The sequence below is a fragment of the Macaca nemestrina genome, chromosome 8 (genome assembly GCF_043159975.1).
Source record: "Macaca nemestrina isolate mMacNem1 chromosome 8, mMacNem.hap1, whole genome shotgun sequence".
Taxonomy (NCBI): Eukaryota; Metazoa; Chordata; class Mammalia; order Primates; family Cercopithecidae; genus Macaca; species Macaca nemestrina.
This window is the reverse complement of record NC_092132.1, coordinates 11,982,638-11,995,290: the sequence shown is the minus strand read 5'-3', so window position 1 is coordinate 11,995,290 and position 12,653 is coordinate 11,982,638. Positions and strand designations below refer to the sequence as shown.

Below are 12,653 nucleotides of genomic sequence, written 5' to 3'. Positions count from 1 at the left end.
GTTCTCCAACTAAGAACAAAAATTGCTCTATTCTTAAAGTCCTAAATGCTAAAGCTGGTTAACTTAATATAAATTTCAAGGGACAAGTCTCATGCCTAGTATATGAGCCGCACAAGAAGCTCATCAAACCTGATGTCATAACCAGACACAAGCAGTTAATGACTTCATGCTGTGGATGACTTTCCCAATGCTCTCGTACTATATCAACTTTTTAATAACCTGCTTCTTTTTTCCCATAACCGTACATGATGAACATCTTTGCATTTTAAAAAATCTGACCACACTTTTTAAAAACTTTCTTATTTTAAAATACAACATGCATAAAACTGAAGTATACATTATAACAGAATAAATATAAAATGAACACTCAAGGATACAGCAGCTACCTGGGATAAGATGGAGAACATGGCCACTCCACAGGGACTCCCTCCAGGACTACCACCACCACCACTCATAAGGCCACATGATCTTTTCTAAGAACACATAATATTTGCTCCTTCACGTGGATGAACCACAGTTCATTTAATGTAATGTGTCAAATTGTTGGGCATTTTGAGTGTTTCTGGTTTCTGCTGGAGTGAATATCTCGCAGGTACTTCTGCATACTTACTTGTGTCTCTCAGTGATTTCTTTGGGTAAAGTCATAGAAGGGAAATATCTGGTTCAAAGGGTGTGCATATTTTTAAGGCTTTTGATACATTGTTGCAAATTGCCTTTTTATAGGCAGTAGGAGGGTTGGGTCTCAGCAGCCCTTCAGCCTGGTGGATGTTTACTCATCTGGTAGGTGAAAGTATCTCATTGTCTCAATGCATTTGCGTGTCTTTTCTGTTGATGAAATGACATCATTTATGTCATGTAATTATACTTGTCCTCCAAGAATTACCAGTGAGAGATCCTATTATTAAAACATATAATCTCAAGAGCGTGTCCTATCTCTATGTCCACCCATAAGTGATAAAAATCCCACCCCACCCTTTCTCTTTCCCACTCCACATCTGGAACCATTTATCAGCTCCCAGACTTGAAGCCAAACCTGACCTCATTGCAAAGTCCTTGGTTGTGCTAATAAGCAGCTACTGGAAACTGGGCTAAGGTCACTCCCCTCTCTGAGCCTCATGGTCCTCAGCTGACAAGGGCTTAGCAAATGAGAGAAACATGGAAGTGGAATAGAATTATGAACTCTAACTTTAATAAACTAATACATGTTGAACATCTATTATATGCTAGGTACTGTGCTAGATACTTCGTGCCTCACGCATCCATGTGAAGAGACCACCAAACAGGCTTTGTGTGAGCAACAAGGCTGTTTATTTCACCTGGGTGCAGGCGGGCTGAGTCAGAAAAGAGAGTCAACAAAGGGTGGTGGAATTATCATTAGTTCTTATAGGTTTGGGGATAGGCAGTGGCGTTAAGAGCAACGTTTTGCGAGCGGGGGGTGGATCTCATAAAGTACATTCTCAAGGGTGGGGAGAATTAGAAAGAACCTTCTTAAGGGTGGGGGAGATTATAAAGAACCTTTTTTTTTTTTTTTTTTTTTTTGAGACGGAGTCTCGCTCTGTCGCCCAGGCTGGAGTGCAGTGGCCGGATCTCAGCTCACTGCAAGCTCCGCCTCCCGGGTTCACGCCATTCTCCTGCCTCAGCCTCCTGAGTAGCTGGGACTACAGGCGCCCGCCACCTCGCCCGGCTAGTTTTTTGTATTTTTTTTTGTAGAGACGGGGTTTCACCGTGTTAGCCAGGATGGTCTCGATCTCCCGACCTCGTGATCCGCCCGTCTCGGCCTCCCAAAGTGCTGGGATTACAGGCTTGAGCCACCGCGCCCGGCCTATAAAGAACCTTTTTAAAGGTTGGGAAGATTACAAAGTACAGTGATCAGTTAGGGTGGGGCAGAAACACAAATCACAATGGTGGAATGTCATCAGTTAAGGCTATTTTCACTTCTTTTGTGGATCTTCAGTTGCCTCAGCCCATCTGGATGTATACGTGCAGGTCACAGGGGATATGATGGCTTAGCTTGGGCTCAGAGGCCTGACACTTTGCATGCTTCATTTCTGAGTTTTGCAACAACACTGTGAAGCAAGTATTATAATCTCTATTTTACACATGAGGAAACTGAGGCTCAGAGAGGTGAAGTGACTTGCCCATGGTCCCACTGCTGGGAAGACTAACAGGCCTGGCTGATTCCCAAGAATCTGCTCTTTCTGGGAGGACCCAGCACCATCAACATCTCTGGACAGGCATATGGAATGACTATCATTAAATGGTGTCTAGAGCATGTCTTATCAGAAATGTTCTTGGATAATCCCTTTTTTCCCGCTATGGTGGTCCCATTGCTGTTTGTCCCATGCACCCCTCCAGAATGTGGGGGGGGGACTGTTGCTTGCTGGAAGACCTCCCCAGGACTCAGAGCCCACTTTAGTTAAGCTCTGCAAGAATGATAGGAGGCTCATCCCTCCTTTGGCTCCGTTCTTTGTCTCGACCTCCTGTTACCACCACCTTCCCCACCTTCTCTTGGCTTCTCTGAGACTCACCTGTCCAGGAAGCCCTCCATGATGAAAACTCAGAGTTAACCTGAAGGACTTTCAGAAGAAAAGAACAAGAAGAGAGGGCTTGCCATGACTAAATGTCAATCCTATGCAGGGACTTCACCTACATCATTTCATGCAATTAGCACCCCAGCTGTAGGAATTATTATATCCCCATTTTGCCAATGGGGAAGCTGAGCTTCCGGCAGGTAAAGTTCTGAACTGAGAGTTCATGGCTAATGAGAAGAACTAATACTTATTTAGCATATAAGCACCAGGGATGGCTATAAACCACTTGCATGTAATTATCATATTCTACACATCTCCAAAAGGTAGGGTACTGTTTTTATCATCCCCACTGTATAAATGGAAATACCAAGGCAGAAAAAAAAAGTAATTTGCCAAAGATGTCCCAGCTAGTAAGTAGAGCTGGGATTAGAATCCAGGCAGTCGGCCAGGTTTGTCCCTAACCACCATGTCTGGATGACCCCAAACCTCCATGGTTTCTTTTTCCTAAGCAACGAAGTGCCTTCTAAATGCAAAGGTTGGTGGGGAAATGCTTGAAGTCAACATTCTCCCTGTGTAGTTTGAGGAACCTGACACCCAGAGAGAGTGTTTCTGGCTCTAGGTCCCAGGTCTTGTGACTGCAGATCCAGTCTTACCACAATCCAGCCCACACCGCCTCTACTCAGAGGTAGAAAGGGTGTTGCTGCTGATCTCACCTCCTCCCTGCCCCCTCGGTGGTGGTGGGCCAGGACTCTCTCTGAAAGAGGGATCGTGTGTTTAATTATTATGTGAGTAACCGTGGGAGGCTTCCTGGCTGATTATTAATAGAAGCTGGAGAAGGTGTGCGTGTTTAGCAGCAGGCCAGCAGTTTGGGATGCCAGGCTGGCTTGGTCTCTTGGTTTGTGGAGTCACCTGAATGATTTGACTCATCTCCTGACTGAGGGCTTGGCTTCTTACTTCGGAGACACCCCATTCCCAAGGCAAATTGCTGCCTTGCCTCTCTCCTTACACTCGTTTACATCATCTATTTCCAGGCTGCCTGCAGGAACTGAAGCCTCTAGGCAAAGAGACCTGGATTTATTCCTTGCAGATCTCAGCTACATTGTCTAACCTCTTGGGACCTCAGTTGCCTCATCTTTGAAATGGGCATGCCGACATCCAACTCGTCATGAGGACTTATGGAGATGATTGCACCTCAGGCACTCAGGAAGCTGCCACCATTGTGACTAGTATCATTCGGAGTCTGCCACGTTGGAACCTGCTGGCCACAGACCCTAACAAAACTGTTCCTTTGCTGCAAATGTCTTTTCCAGGTCTTTCCCCCTTTTCTCCACATGGGGAGTGATGGTCCTATGAGGAAGAATAATGTATTGCAGTATTAGACAGTGGGGTTCTTCTTTTTATTTTTTTCAGCAGGGCTCTTGGGAAGAAACCTGGCCATTTGAGCCCTCTTGACCTGGGGGTTAGGGTGACCGGGCCCAAAGCAAGACACAGTTTGACTTTTGTTTTGATACGACTTAAGGCATGAAAAGATTTGATCAAGAATCCCAGAAGGGAAGGAGAGAAACTTAAAGCTGGAGAAGAAAGAACACTTCGCCTGAGCTGGGGGCAGGGTCTGGGGTTCTGCTAGCAGCAGGGACCCTTGCTCCTGCCCTGGGGAGGTAGAGGGACTGCTATGTCCTCAACCCACCCTGTCTGGAGAGACTGGTGCCCAGGCAGCAACCCCTGCTCCGAAGAAACCCTGAGTTCCCCAATGCCTGCCCGCTCTGTGAAAGAACACGTGAAACTTTGCCTGACATTGGTGCAGGGGAGCTGGGTGCCCACTCACGACAGAGACCAAATTTCCCACTGAGCCAGCGGAATGAGGGCTGCAGGTTCCCACGGACTTAAAAAAAGTAAGAAAAATGGATATTTCTTGCACATCTGAACTTGTGGCCTCAGATCTCTGCCCCTGCCCCCCTCCCCGCCACCGTGTTGGGACCTCTGCACCACTGCAAGGGCGAGAGCAGCAGTGCATGAAGCTGCCATGTAGAAAACAGGTCTTGAGAAGAAATGTCCGTGATAATACAGCGGCTGCAGTTCTGCGAAGGGACAACCCCTGATGGCTAGACCTGCGCTGTCTAATACAACAGCCGGCAGCCACACGGGTGTGTGTTTAAATTCATTCAAAGGAAATGAAATTAAAAATTGGCCATGCTTCAGGTGCTCAATAACCCCTGTGACCAGTGGCTGCTGAGACTGGCCGCACACACTTCTATCATTGCAGAATGTTCTCTTGGTCTACTGGTTTATTTGTCTAGACAATTCTATCTAGAGTAAGTAACACGGAACAATTCCCCAAAAAGCACTGGGAGAAAACTTTCTTTATTCCTCTGCACAACAGGTGAAGACTACCTCTGTTTTCAGGGACAGTTTTAATGATTTCCAGCAGTCAATGTGGAGGAGGAGGCCTACAATTACGCATGGGGGTGGATACAATTTGTGTGGAGGAAGGACGTGTGTGCAAATAACTTCTACCTGGCAAGCACAGGAAGTTTGTGGACACTTGGTTCCTCGAAACACCTCTGTAGGGCCCTCCTTTGGAGACCTTCCAGGCTGGCCTCTCTGGCCAAGTCTCCACTGCCCACGTGTCCCAGCCCCTCACGATGATGACTCTGAAAAAAAGGTATTTTGGAAAAGCAGTGTCACGTGTGAGCCCCATTTTCTGTTTGCAGGCCTGTCTCTCCTCTGTGGGGGTTAGCTCTTCGAGAAACATCTCCAGTGTATCCCCAGCAGCCAGAGCCTGGCTACACACAGTAGAGGTTTAATAAGTGTTGATGAGATGAACGGGCACGTTGGCAGATGGGAGGCTGAATTGGGGTGGCTGCCTTTGGCCTCCAACAAAACTGGGTGTAAACTTCATCTTCTCCAGAATATCTTTGTGGACTCCAACCCCCAACTCTGGGCACAATGGTATTCCTAGATTCCGTGATTGCTTTCCTAGATTCCCAGAAGGGGTTGTGGTATAATAGGTGGAAGAGCTGAAGGATCCATAACCAGAAAACGGGGAAGGTTGGGAAGGGGAGGGTTCAGATAGAAACTCAGTAGACAAGGCGGAAGAAGAAAGCCTCATGGGGGACACTGGGGGTGGACAGGCCCTTCTGTCCAGGGGTTTCCCCAGCAGCAGGGGGAAGTAAGTACCAGGTGACACCTCTGTGTGTTGCTCAGAATCTTTTAAAATTTGTGCAGGGAGAATACAATGGAATATTTCACATGCATCTTATATCCAAGCAACGGAAATTCCATTGCAGATAGGTGCTGGAGAAGCCTTTTATAAAGTTCCCCAGGGCAGGGCAGGAGGAGAAGCCAGACCCAGGAGTCAATCCCAAGCCTGGAGGGTAGGCCCTGCTTTGGGTGACCCACCAGGCAACTGGGTGACCCCCTATCCGAGGGCCTTGCTCAACCCCCGTCAGCTCTGCTGGCGGCATTTGAGGGCTTCTCTGCAGGATGCCAGTGCAGAGCGCTGTTCTACCAGGCGGCCCATCCCTTCAGGTGTCTCCCTAGCTTCTCTGACAGCTTTGCCACCTTGCACCTGCTTGCCCGCGTGCTCAGTCACGTCCTCCTCGTCCGCCGCGTTCCCCAGGCAGCTGTGTCAGCCTCCCAAGATGCAGGTAAGCCTCTGGCCTGGGGCCAGGTGTCTCCGGTCTGGCTCACCTGCTGGGTAGGTGACTGTTAGCATCGCTGCCTCTCCCCTAAAAGAAATCCCCTATTTTCACCCTTAGGCACTCAGGTACCATACCGACTACAAACAGTTTTATCTGTGCCTTTAAGCATTTGCAATTGAGATATCCACCGGTATTGAGTGAAACGCCTGTTTCCAGTAAACATTTAAGGCTGCATTCATTCATTCATCATGCATTGAGTTAGCTCAGACCTGGTTTGTCCGGGAATGTTCCCTACTAGGAGCACAGCATCCAATTCCACTGAATGCTAGAGGGAGAAGCATAGACAGGAACCTCGGCCTTTGAGGTGTGGAGAGGAGGTGGGCGGGTACTCACCATCCATCGTAATTGTAGCTTATTCTTACTGACAGCAAATCCTGTGCCAGGCCCTGTTCTAAGGACTCTCCATATTGAAAGCCTCAGAACATTCGTATGAGGGAGATGTTACTATGCTACCAGTTTTGTAAATGAGGAAAGTGAACACAGACAGTTTAAGTGAAAAAAGTGTCACATCACAGAGCTTGTAGCAGTTTGCTAGGGCTGCCAAAATAAACAACTGCAGGCTGTGGGGTTCAAACAACAGAAATGGATTCCCTCACAGGTCTGGGGCCCGGAAGTCTGAGATCAAGATGTTGGCAGAGTTGGTTTCTTCTGAGGCCTCTCTGGCTTGTAGATGGTTGTCTTCTTTGTGTGTCTTCAGATGGTCTTCCCTCTGTGCCTATGGCATGTTTTCTCCTCTCCTAAGGACACCAGTCACATTGGATTAGGCCACCCTAGTAATCTTATTTTAACTTGAGGACCTCTGTAAAGACCTGTCTTCCAATACAGTCACATCCTAAGGTACTAGGGGTTAGGATATCATCCTACGAATTTGTGGGACACAATTTAGCCCATACTAGAAGCTAGTAGGTGACAGAGTCAGGATTTAAATTCAGGCTGACGGGCTCCAGAATCCATGTGCTGCCTCTCAGAGAGACTTCCCACGCTGGGTAAAAAGTCTGCAGTGATCCTCTACCCTAGGGTTGGAGAAAATTTTCCAGAGTCAGGGTACTGTGGGGAATGAATGGGAGACTGTTGGTACCCTCCAGCCTCCCCTGACAGCTTCCAAGCCCTGAGCACCCCATACGCCCTGGATGTCCTGAAGCTCCAAATGCATTCTCCTTACATGGCCAGGGAATTTCCTTCTTCCTTAGAAGAGACAGGGAGACATAAATAAAAGACCCCCTTCTCTGCCAGGCACCTTTCTGGGCACTGCCCCACGGGACCCACCCAATTTAAACAATAACCCAGCAAGTTAGTGATTGTTATCCCCAGGGAGTAAATGGAAGCCAGCTTCTTTATCATCCGACCTTTCTCCTAAATCTCAGAGACACCTCATCAGGGAATATTCTAGCTAGAAGGTCCTTATCAGTTACAGGATCCAACAATCCTGTAGATAAAAAAACCAACGCTCAGAGAAGGATGTGGTATATTGGAGTCACAAAGCCCATTCAAGTCAGAGGCATGACTCTAACTGTATGGCTATGAACTGTGAGACCACGGCAGCAGAGACTGTGTCTGTCTTAGTTACCCTGGGTCCCCAGGATGGAGAATCAGATGAGCACAGAGGAAACCCTTTCTACATATTGAAGAATTAATAAATTATTCAACAATGAATACATTATTCAACAATGAATACATTAATTCCCAGCCCAAGCCCTTGTTTTGGTCTCAAATAAAGAAATAATAGGTTGTATTCAATCTCCTCTTCATCTTTCATAATAGAACACCAAATTTTAACAGATATCCAGCCCAAATAAATATTTCCCGGTTTCTCTTGTATGTGACTGTGTTTTGGCCAACGCAATCTAATTAGAAGTGGTTGAAACCTAGAAAATACGCTTCAAGAAAAAGCATGCACAAGTTAATTTGTTTCTTCCTTTATGCTGGCAAGAGTGAAATGCAATGGCTGGAGCTCCAGCAGTTACTGTGGACCACGAGGTGACCTTAGGCATGAAACCAATGCAACACAGAACAACGGAGAGAAGGAAGCTGATTAATCAACACTCTGGGGCTCCATACCAGCCCAGACAGCTCCTCGGGTTGCCTTGGACACAACAGAGAAGTAAACGCCTATGTTGCTTAAACGGCTGTTATTTGGGGTTTTTTTCTATTACTCATAATTAGACGTAATCTCACTACTCTAATGACGGAGCCCATTAGAGGCAACATAGATTAGTCAAGAGCTCAGAATGTAAATCCAGATGCACTTGCTAAGGGCATGACCTTATACAAGCTACTTCACTCTCTGGAGTCTCAGTTTCCTCATCCGTACAATGGGTTTAATAACAGCATTTATTCTCTTTCTCAGTACTGCCTACGAGGTGGCAGCCATCTCCTCAGCATCATGGCCACCCTTAGACCCCTTGTGAAGCCCAAGATCATCAAAAAGAGAACCAAGAAGTTCATCCATCACCAGTCAGACTGATACGTCAAAATTAAGTGTAACTGACAGGAACCCAGAGGTATTGACAACAGGGTTCACAGAAGGTTCAAAGGCCAGATCTTGATGCCCAACATTGGGAGCAACCAAAAAACAAAGCACATACTGCCCAGAGGCTTCTGGAAGTTCCTGATCCACAACGTCAAGGAGCTGGAAGTGCTGCTGATTTGCAACAAATCTCCCCGTGCTGACATCGCTCACAATGTTTCCTCCAAGAACCACAAAGCCATCATGAAAAGAGCTGCCCAGCTAGCCATCACAGCCACCAACCCTAATGCCAGGCAGCGCAGCAAAGAAAATGAGTAGACAGCTCATGTGCACATTTTGTGTTTAAATAAAACTGTAAAAACTGCCAAAAAAAAAAAATAGCATTTATCCCATGAGATTGGCATAATCCATGGTGTAGATAAACGGTGATACATCATATGAAGTACAAGCGCATAGCTCACTGTGAGGCCCAGGCAGTGGCGTGCTCAGCAGAGTTCTTGCCTTTAGCAGCCAGACCCCAGCATGGGGGTGTGGGATCAGTTTTTGTCAGATGAGGAGGATGATGATGATAATGATGATGAGGATGAGGATGCTTTACTTACTTTCACAAGTGACCATGAGCTAGCTTGGTCTTGACTGAGGGGCAGCCCAGGACTCCTGGCTGAACCTTCATCAGTGGAGCAGAGGGGTGCCAGGAAGAATAAGGCACAGTGGGGGACTTCCTGGACAATCCAGCCTTTACCAGCTTGGAGGAGTTTTTGGAAAGGTGGGTGGTTCCATAGGGATGTGGGCTGACCATTCCACAGTGCTGCAGAAATCAGAACAAAACAAAACGAGCTATAATAGTGAAACCATGTGCCCTGTGCATCCAAATTAAACAGCTCTACCACTCTGTGGCCCCAAATATGTTCCAACACTTCAAGTTAAGGAACAAACAGAAATCAGATCCAGACAAGTTTCGTTTGGGAGGATTTGTTCTGCCTCATAACTGTTGTTTAAACAGGCAGGAAATTTACTCAGCCAGCTTACTAGCTCTGAGACCTTGGGAAGAAGCCATTTAAACTCTCTAAGCCTTAATTTTACTACTGTACAATGGGGGTAGTAACATCTACCTCAAAAGATGACTGAAGAGATTAAATAGATTGTCTAGCAAACAGTCAGTACTTAATAAATATCTTCCGTCCGTTTCCTTTCCCACAGGGCCACCACAGCAGAGCCTAGAGAACTAGTGCCGAGTGAACTGGATACACAGCGTTTATTTCAAGTGTGTAACTGTAGGCTGGGTGCAGTGGCTCATGTCTATAATCCCAGCGCTTTGAGAAGCCAAAGTGGGAGGATAACTTGAGGCCAGGAGTTTGAGACCAGCCTGTGAGACCCCATCTCCACAAAAAATACAAAAAAATTAGCTGGATGTGGTGGTGCATGCCTGTAGTCCCAGCTACTCAGGAGGCTGAGGAGGGAGGATCGCTTGAACCTGTGAGTTTGAGGCTGCAGTAAGCTGTGACTGTGCCACTACCCTCCAGCCTAGGTGACACAGCAAGATCTTGTCTCCAAAATAAAGAAACAAAATAAAAAGTGCGAATGCAGAAGAACATGTGTTGGTCCTACAGAATCTCCTGAAGAAAGGTGAGCCAGGCAGGGGTTGAGTTCATGCCAAATGCCAGTCCCTCAAGGTAGAGCAGGACCTTGCAAAAAAGCTCTGTCCATGACCCAGTCCACATCACATCAAAGAGAAATGTTTTGATGTTAATTAAATGATGTGAAAGTGGTAATCTATTTTAATGTTCTTTAAGTATTAAAAGTGCTTTCTATTGTCATTTTTGATAGAATCTGAGAAATCAGAGGAAGCAAGATTGTGATGGGGCTTTAGATATCTATCTAGAATTACTAAGTGGATTTCACCTCTCCTGCACGTCAGTCAATGGACAATGGCTGTCTGGAACATGGCATTGAGAAGAATTCTCCATGTCATAGGGTAGACTAGCTATGTCTAGGGTAGACTAGCAATCTCTACCCTAGACGTAGCATAGAAATGTGACATGTACACATGGTCAGGGTATTTGCCATTCCTGACCTAGTCCCTTTGCCCCATCTGGCTAAACCTAGACTATGTGAACATAACCAATTATCTAGTGAGGCTAGATAATAGCTAGGTAGTTGCTCAGAGATCTCTCCCTGGTGAAAGTCTCCACTAGGCAGAGCTGGAAGTGAAAGATATGTTAACACATGGATCCCATGTGGTTACCCTGAACTGAGCACAAAATACCAAGCACTTTACATGCATTATTTCTAATCCTCCCAAGAATTCTGTAAGTTGGTCACAAGTGTACCCATTCCGTAGATTAGGAAACTGAGTTCTCACGAGCTTAAGCGACTTGCCCAGAGTTACCCTTAACTGTTGAGCATCAGAGCTGGAAGCTGCTCCCCTATCTAACACAGAAACCCACACTGTCTTTCCTTGGGCTACACTGTGCTTTCAGGAAGGAAAGGGAGCGGATAGTCTGACTAGGTGATGGCTGACGGAAGCTTTCTTGTTCCTCTGCCATTGCTGGGTTGCCTGGACAACCTCCTCGGGCCTCTACTTGGCTTTGACTGTGGGACACAACCTTGGCTTTCGCCAGACAGCTGGGTGCGTCCTCCAGTTGGGAAAGGTTGGTAAAGCCTGCGTTTTGCCCCAGACAGGTCAACTCAGGCCAGAAGCACGTTCTTCATGGACTCACCTTGAGAAAGCCACTTCTCTGCATGCAGAGGCAGGGCCGGATGCTGACTCAGGGCTGCCTGGATGGTCTGGGGTTGCTCATTCTTGCACAACTGGGAGTGTTACGACCTGCGGTCTGTCGGCCAGCCCCTTGCCTGTGAGCAGAGACTCTGAGGGGCCTATCCAGGCTCCTCCTTGGAACACAGGAGCCATTCCTCACCTCTGCCTTGTACCCCTCCATCTCCACGTGACTTTGTGCTAACTTTGCAAAGGTTTCAATGCTTATCAAGTATCTTTGAATAGGAAATACATTTCAATAGCTTACAAAATAAGCAGTTTCGAAAGGCACACAGGAAAAGTTCTTATCCCCATTTTTGCCCGCCATCCATTGAGTTCCCCACCCCTACCATAATAACCACCTTTATTACCTTCCTGAGATTCCTACAGAAAACAAACATGTATAAAGGTATATGCTTATCACCACGTACTTCCGTCACACAAAGTAGCATACCATAAACACCTCTGGCATCCTATTTCAAGTACCAATATATCCCGTATCTCTCATAACATATAAAAATCTTTTTATTCTTTTCAGCACCTGCATATATGCCATTTAATGGATATAGTAAGATTATTTAATTAGTCTCCTCTTGATGGACGTTATGTATGTTTCCAATGTTTTACTACAAGCAATACTGCAATAATTTGTCACTTAGTAACTGAGCAAGCTTATCAGTTGGATAAATTCCCAGAAATGAGAGTGATGGCTCAAAGGGTGTATATGCTTTCATGGCTTTGCTAGTATTTCAAAATTGCCCTCCATAGAGTTTGTACCAATTTACGCTCTCACCAGCAATTTACCAGTTTCCACCCAACCTCACAAACACAATGTATGGTCAATATTTAGTTTTTTTTACCAACCTGATAGATGAAAAATGGTATCTCAGTATTGTTTTAATTTGATTATCTCTTATGTTGTGTCTTTCTGTATTTTAAAAACTGTTTATGTTTTTTACTGTGAACTTTCTATTCATATCTTTGGCCCATTTTTCTTTTTGTTACTACTCTTTTTAGTATTTCTGAGAGCACTTTACATATTATGAAGATTAAAAGCTTGATCTGTAATATGACTTGCAAATATTTTGCCTAGCTTGATTTTGTCTTTTGATTTTGCTAATGGTTTTATTATTCTAGGTAGAAATTTTTAAAAATTGTATATCGTATAATTTGTCAATCAATTCTTTTATGAATATTGG

The 12,653-nt window shown here is 45.8% G+C and overlaps 1 pseudogene; it reads left to right on the top strand.

Annotated features, from left to right (window-relative positions):
* The first annotated feature begins 3,359 nt into the window (after positions 1–3,359).
* LOC112428651 (large ribosomal subunit protein eL32-like) lies at positions 3,360–9,308 on the top strand (annotated as a pseudogene).
* Positions 9,309–12,653: the final 3,345 nt, after the last annotated feature.